The sequence below is a fragment of the Ranitomeya variabilis genome, chromosome 5, assembly GCF_051348905.1.
Source record: "Ranitomeya variabilis isolate aRanVar5 chromosome 5, aRanVar5.hap1, whole genome shotgun sequence".
NCBI lineage: Eukaryota > Metazoa > Chordata > Amphibia > Anura > Dendrobatidae > Ranitomeya > Ranitomeya variabilis.
In genome coordinates this window covers 455934820-455942581 of record NC_135236.1, presented here as the reverse complement: position 1 = coordinate 455942581, position 7762 = coordinate 455934820, and the positions used below count along the sequence as shown (strand labels likewise).

The 7762-nt window shown below is 40.9% G+C and overlaps 1 long non-coding RNA gene across 1 annotated transcript in view; it reads left to right on the top strand.

Annotated features, from left to right (window-relative positions):
- The first annotated feature begins 1088 nt into the window (after positions 1-1088).
- The window catches only part of LOC143773733 (uncharacterized), a 35835-nt gene continuing 29161 nt past the window's right edge, over positions 1089-7762 (top strand). The window contains exons 1-2 of the long non-coding RNA XR_013215338.1: positions 1089-1138; positions 1455-1504. This is a non-coding gene — a long non-coding RNA (uncharacterized LOC143773733). The remainder of the gene's footprint in view (positions 1139-1454; positions 1505-7762) is intronic.

Genomic DNA, 7762 nt, shown 5'->3' with positions numbered 1-7762 from the left:
CCATCTAAGCATTGATGCCCTTTAGTCACTTAGTAATGGCGCCCCCTCACCACCAGTGTCGGACTGGAGTGCCAAGAGCCAACCAATATCCAACTCCAGGGCCCCACTTTTCAGCTACACGTAAATGTGACATTATCCTCAATTACAAATTGATATAACAATGGACGGGGTAGTTTGTTACATGAATAGGATGCTGTCTTTGTCTGTACATAGAGATTCTAGCATATTGTGCCAAGTACTGCTCATATAAGGGGCCCACCAGAGGATTTTCCTGTTCTCCTGTGGGCCAGTCCAAGCCTACTCGCCACTAAAGCTGTGAACTGGCCCCCGGCACTGACTGACAAAAGGTTCAGCATTAGGGTCGTCTGTCAGTCAGTGCCGGGGCGCAGTTACAGTCACCATTCTCTATACACAGAGCGTGACTGAACCCATGACTGAACCCAAACATTGCTGGGGGGAATAAAGTTAATTTCCTTCTGGCAGTGCGGGTTTAAGTGCATGCGCCGGTCAGGGTCAGAATGCGTTCACATGACAGGTTCTCTTTAATACATGGACATTTGTAGGATTATTCCTATCGGCTTAATATGTTAAATTATGGTACGCAACAACAGATGCTGTAATATGAAGCATTGCTTCTAGGGAAGAGTGTGTCCCTAAGAGGAGCTTCACATGTGTGCTCAATACAAAGGACTGGCACATGATTTTGTCCTTTTTAGGACCTTACGAAAGACTAGGGGGCATTCATTACGAGGGGAGGAAAGGCGACTCTGACAGCTAACTAGGAAAGGGTTCTTTACAGTCAGAGTGGTCAGACTGTGGAATGTCCTACCACAAGAGGTAGTAATGGCAGACACTATATCATCATCATCATCTATAAAATAAATGGCATCGTGGGTTATAAATAATGCATATCTGGTGGAGAAAAGTTATACTATGAGTAAGAACTGCTAAAGTCTAAAATGCGTAGGCTGTCATCACTGACTTTTATCCATCTGTGTAGACATTTATCATTAGGAAATAAGGAAGTTACAATTGTAAAAAAGCGCCAGATTGCGTGATGGAATTTATCCCTTTTGCTTGATGTCCCTGCATTCTTTTTAATGAGGAGGAATGGCTGAGAACTGTAAATCACTGCCAGGTAAGCACATGTCTCACCTCTGCTGTACTATGGTGTTAGCAGCCTGCATTGACCCCATGCTATAATTGTAAGGAGGGGCACGGCTTAATATGTTAATGGTTTCATATAATGGAGTTATTACAACTTCTCATCCCTATGAGATTGCATGCTGTGCTTACATTTAGCATATGAGACACATCTCATTTCCTTTCCTATAAAAATAACTTTGGATCTTTTCTAAGAAGAACTGATAAAATAGCCACAATTGGTAATAAAATACTCAGCATGCACAATCCGGGATCGTTGTATTTTGCGTGACTTCTGTTCTGTGTTTAAGGTCTTTGCTTCTGGTAAGAAGATGGACTAGAGTTGTCAGCATGAGACAAAGTAAGATTTGGGAGCTTTTTCCTATGTTTCCTGTATTTATATATAAGCGGCAGACATAGACCACTAACCTCCCCTGATGATTCCGCAAGGTTGAAACGCGTCGGGAGACGCTGTCCACAGTAAAGGTTTCACCCCTATCTTACCCCCACCAGCGTGTAGAGCGATGGCATTCCGAATGGGGCTTCTCCAACTTGTGGTGAGATCTACCCACACATGTGGGTTTATGTAACATGCTGATTCACGTATATTAGTGGATCATAAGATTTGTATCATATTGCTACAACAGCTGCAACAAAGAATCCATATGGGACGCTCATGAGTAATATATGAGGAAGCATGGTCCTATGAGCATATGGATAAGTGGTTGATTTTTAGAATATAGACTGGAAGCCTTGTGGACACGCTGCTATATGCACCGACAGTGATCAAGTATATTTGTGTACTAGTAACAAATTATTTGGCGTAATGTATTTCTATACGACTTGTAGGCTAAACAATGGAGCACAGGTACCATTTGAACCAGCCATTTGGTAGATCAGACAGATAAACCAGACAGTGAAACCATCTGACTGATAAGGAATTGGGTTTCACATGCTGCAAAGGCACGTATGGGCTTGGTTTACAGTACAAAGTGGTGCTACCTACTGTACCATTTTAGCGTAAAAAGTGGTGTCTATGATATACAATATAAAACAGCATTCAATTTTCCACCACTATTATTTTCTATTGCACACTGTGTGCGTCATACTGCAAGAGTAGCCCCGTAACCTCCAGTCCTTTTTTGAATGTCAGGTCACAAAGACGGTGACCATCCAGCACTGTTGGCTTTTAAATAGTGTGTATTTGTTTTTTTTTTGTTGTTTGCATTTTATCTTCCTATTCTGTGTTGGCACTAGGGCACATTATACACTGGGGTTCTTCCCCCTTCCTTCCCCACCCCCCTCCTCTTGTTTTGGAGTTTTTTGTAATTTTTTATTAGACCTAAATAAAAGTTTAAGTTTTATTATTAGTTTTTATTATATTCAATCGCTAATACATACAGTTATATGAAAAAGTTTGGGCACCACTATTAATCTTAAGTTTAATGTTTTATAAAAATTGTTTTTTTTGCAACAGCTATTTCAGTTTCATATATCTAATAACTGTTGGACACAGTAATGTTTCTGCCTTGAAATGAGGTTTATTGTACTAACTAAAAATGTGCAATCTGCATTCAAACAAAATTTGACAGGTGCATAAGTATGGGCACCCTTATCATTTTCTTGTTTTAAATACTCCTACCTACTTTTTACTGACTTACTAAAGCACTTTTTTTTGTTTTGTAACCTCATTGAGCTTTGAACTTCATAGCCAGGTGTATGCAATCATGAGAAAAGCTACTTAAAGTGTCCACTTGCAAGTTGTTCCCCTGTTTGAATCTCCTCTGAAGAGTGGCATCATGGGCTCCTCAAAACAACTGTCAAATGATCTGAAAACAAAGATTATTCAACATAGCTGTTCAGGGGAAGGATACAAAAAGCTGTCTCAGAGATTTAACCTGTCAATTTCCACTGTGAGGAACATAGTAAGGAAATGGAAGAACACAGGTACAGTTCTTGTTCAGGCCAGAAGTGGCAGGCCAAGAAAAACATCAGAAAGGCAGAGAAGAAGAATGGTGAGATCAGACAAGGACAATCCTCAGACCACCTCCAGAGAGCTGCAGCATCAACTTGCTGCAGATGGTGTCATTGTGCATCGGTCAACTATACAACGCACTTTGCGCAAGGAGAAGCTGTATGGGAGAGTGATGCGAAAGAAGCCGTTTCTGCAAGCACGCCACAAACAGAGTCGGCTGAGGTATGCAAAAGCACATTTGGAGAAGCCAATTTCTTTTTGGAAGAAGGTCCTGTGGACTGATGAAACCAAGATTGAGTTGTTTGGTCATACAAAAAGGCGTTATGCATGGCGGCCAAAAAACACAGCATTCCAAGAAAAACACCTGCTACCCACAGTAAAATTTGGTGGAGGTTCCATCATGCTTTGGGGCTGTGTGGCCAATGCCAGCACCGTGAATCTTGTTAAAGTTGAGGGACGCATGGATTCCTCTCAGTATCAGCAGATTCTTGACAATAATGTTCATGAATCAGTGACAAAGTTGAAGTTACCAGGGGATGGATCTTTCAGCAAGACAATGATGCAAAACACCGCTCCAAATCTACTCAGGCATTCATGCAGAGGAACAACTACACTGTTCTGGAATGGCCATCCCAGTCCCCAGACCTGAATATCATTGAACATCTGTGGGATCATTTGAAGAGGGCTGTCCATGCTCGGCGACCATCAAACTTAACTGAACTGGAATTGTTTTGTAAAGAGGAATGGTCAAAAATACCTTCATCCAGGATCCAGGAACTCATTAAAAGCTACAGGAAGCGACTAGAGGCTGTTATTTTTGCAAAAGGAGGATCTACTAAATATTAATGTCACTTTTCTGGTGAGGTGCCCATATTTATGCACCTGTCAAATTTTGTTTGAATGCAGATTGCACATTTTCTGTTAGTACAATAAAGCTCATTTCAAGGCAGAAACATTACTGTGTCCAACAGTTGTTAGATATATGAAACTGAAATAGCTGTTGCAAAAAAAAACAATTTTTATAAAACATTAAGCTTAAGATTAATAGGGGTGCCCAAACTTTTTCATATAACTGTACTTGACTTCCTATTGGATATCGCTATTTAACTATTAAAAATTCTCTTTTCCTAAGAACAGAGGGTGATTTTTATCTCGTTTAATAACCAAGTGCGGTCTACAACCTGTGACCAACCTGCTAAGGAAGGAGCACAGTGCTTACAAGCTCTTTCAAATAGCGCTTGTAAGCACTGCTCCAGAGTTGTTACCAGATCTGGCCATTTTCAGTGCCAATGTGCACCTCCGATGCTGCAGAGAACAAGCATCCTGTGCTTGCAGATTCAGAGAGTGCATAGTTTGGGCCACTGGCAAAATCCTGCTCTGACCACCCGCCTGCATGTACTCCGCACATATAACTGGAAATTGATCTGTATTTCAGTTGCTTATTTCAAAACAGAAGGAATTACTTTAAATGAATTAGACAGCTCTCAGTTTTACCTGCTAGGGGAAGCTCATGCCAATAGCTAAATAGCAGGGAAAGAAGGGGCATTGTTTTGGCAGTAACATGCCACCATTTTGTTATTTGTACTGTTCAACCTACAAAAGACGAATTCATTTTATTGTGCAAGTTGTTAAGCTTTTGGCTATACTAACTAGTGATATTTTATTTTTTGGTTTCTGTAAGTTATTCATGTTTAGACTTATTTTCCCAGTTTATATTTTTTTCATTTTAGGTGTTAACTAATTAAAACTTTAATAACTGCTTGGGTACCCTATAAATATGATTTACTTAATACATGACAGGTCGGCTTAGTCTGTGCTAGGCCCCAGACTACTTGTATAAAGTAAGTAAATAAGTATAAAGAGTAGCTATCACCGGTACGGCTGTCATTTTTATTCATAAAACAGTGGTCAGTCATTGACAGGTGATTTCACTAAATAATGATATTTCGAAAGTTACCTAGAATGCCACTAATGTCACCCAACTTTATAACAAAATTCAAGTCTGAATTTCCGGATTGTGAGACCCTGGCATGAACAATGGGATCCCATAACACTGTGTGGCCCCCACACTGGCATCGTAGCTATTACTGATAGGTAACTGCTGTGTACGTGATATAGTTACACTGGGTAAGCGCAAATGATAACTTGCAAGATCTTGCGCTTTGCCAGTGAAGGAGGTCTGGCGGGTTGTGGGATCACAAACTGCAAATTTAGACCCAACTTTTGCTTGAACTTTTAATTCATTATTTATTAAAATATCAAATTCACCTGTCTACGGCTGCCTGCTGTTTTCTTATATAAATAGGGCAGCCTCAGACAGGTGATAAGTACTCTATCGAGCCAGAGATTCTCCCATCTGAGAGAATGGACCGATTATGCAAATGACACTCTGATCAAACTTTGATCAGATTGTATGTTCTCCCCGTGCTTGCGTGGGTTTCCTCCGGGTTCTCCGGTTTCCTCCCACATTTCAAAGACATAGTGATAGGAAATTTAGATTGTGAGACCCATCGGGGACAGCGATGATAATGTATGTAAAGCGCTGTGGAATATGTTGGCACTATATAAATAGATTATTATTATTATTATTATTATTATTAGAGTTTGATCAGAGTGTGAGCATAGTGTGATCCGGATGAGGAGAAGATGGAGAAAAAAATGTGTCCATCTTCTCCATTCTGTCAGTCCGTGGAAATTGACGTGTCCTCAGATGTTATCCGAGTGCAGTCCAATGGTTTCCATGGATTGACTGACTTGCATGGCCGAGTGCCATCCCATAATGGATGCTCCATAGACAAATGCAACTTCCTGCTCACAAATAAGTGTGATCAGATGAGTTGGAATTTTTGTTATGCGAGAAGAAGACTGGAGCGACGCTGAACGCTGGGGAAGATGGCGATTGCTAAGTATATTAATGAATTTACACTACCTTAAAAACACATTTATACACGTTTGGGCAATACAAGATGTAATACTAGTGCTTTATCCATACTAATCATGCTGCTCTTTCAGTGATGGCATTATTGACATGACTATAACAGCTATACAGGTGCGCAAGACCCATCAGTCGGAAGGTGAAAATGTTAACCAAAAGTAGCACACCTGTCCTCAGTGAACACTGAACACACACAAGTCGTATTAGTTTTTCATTTTCTACTAAATCCTTTTGATCAGTTAATATGTTTGCATAACTATTACATCTAATTTTATAAAATATTTTGCTAGTTTTAAAAAAATATATATATTATGGGGGTGTCCACTATGTGAAAATACAAAAGTGCCATAGCGATGTCGGCGCTGTCTGCTGACACTCACAGGACATTGTTATGTCACGTCAATGTGGCAACCCGTCAGCCGTTGTAAGCCAAGTATGCGTAGTTGTTATTTTTCCCTGAGAGGGAGCTGCTCTGAGTCAGGCACCCATATGTCAAATCAGGCATTATAATATAAGGCATATCAGAAGTATTTCCTAGCAAATGCTGCAGACCTATGTTTAACTCAACTTATGGCAATAATCGGATGTCCATGTTGGAAAAAAGTATTTAGTCAGCCACCAATTGTGCAAGTTCTCCCACTTAAAAGATGAAAGAGGCCTGTAATTGACATCATAGGTAGACCATGACTATGAGAGTCAAAATGAGAAAACAAATCCAGAAAATCACCTTGTCTGATTTGGCAAGATTTAATTTGCAAATTATGGTGGAAAATAAGTATTTGGTCACCTAAAAACATGCAAGATTTCTGGCTTTCACAGACCTGTAACTTCTTTAAGAGGCTCCTCTGTCCTCCACTCATTACCTGTAGTAATGGCACCTGTTTGAACATGTTATCAGTATAAAAGACACCTGTACACACCCTCAAACAGTCACACTTCAAACTCCACTATGGTGAAGACCAATGAGCTGTCAAAGGACACCAGAAACAAAATTGTAGCCCTGCACCAGGATGGGAAGACTGAATCTGCAATAGGCAAGCAGCTTGGTGTGATGAAATCAACTGTTGAAGCAATAGTAAGAAAAATGGAAGACATACAAGACCACTGATAATCTCCCTCGATCTGGGGCTCCTCGCAAGATCTCACCCATGGGGTCAAAATGATCACAAGAACGGTGAGCAAAAATCCCAGAACCACATGGGGGGACCTAGTGAATGATCTACATAGAGCTGGGAACACCAGGGACACAGATCCTGCAGTGCCAAACGTGTCCCCCTGCTTAACCCAGTACATGTCCGGGCCCTTCTGACGTTTGCTAGAGAGCATTTGGATTATCCAGAATAGTATTGGGAGAATGTCATATGGTCTGATGAAACCAAAGTAGAACTGTTTGGTAGAAACAAAACTCGCCGTGTTTGGAGGAGACAGAATGCTGAGTTGCATCCAAAGAACACCATACCTACTGTGAAGCATTGGGGTGGCAGCATCATGCTTTGGGATTATTTCTATGCAAAGGGACCAGGACAACTGATCGGTGCACATGAAATAATGAGTAGTAGGGCCATGTCTCGTGAGATTTGAGTGCAAACCTCCTTCCATCAGCAAGGGCGTTGAAGATGAAACGTGGATAATAATGCCAAGCACACCACCATGGCACCAAAGGAGTGGCTTCGTAAGAAGCATATGAAGATCCTGGAGTGGCCTAGCTA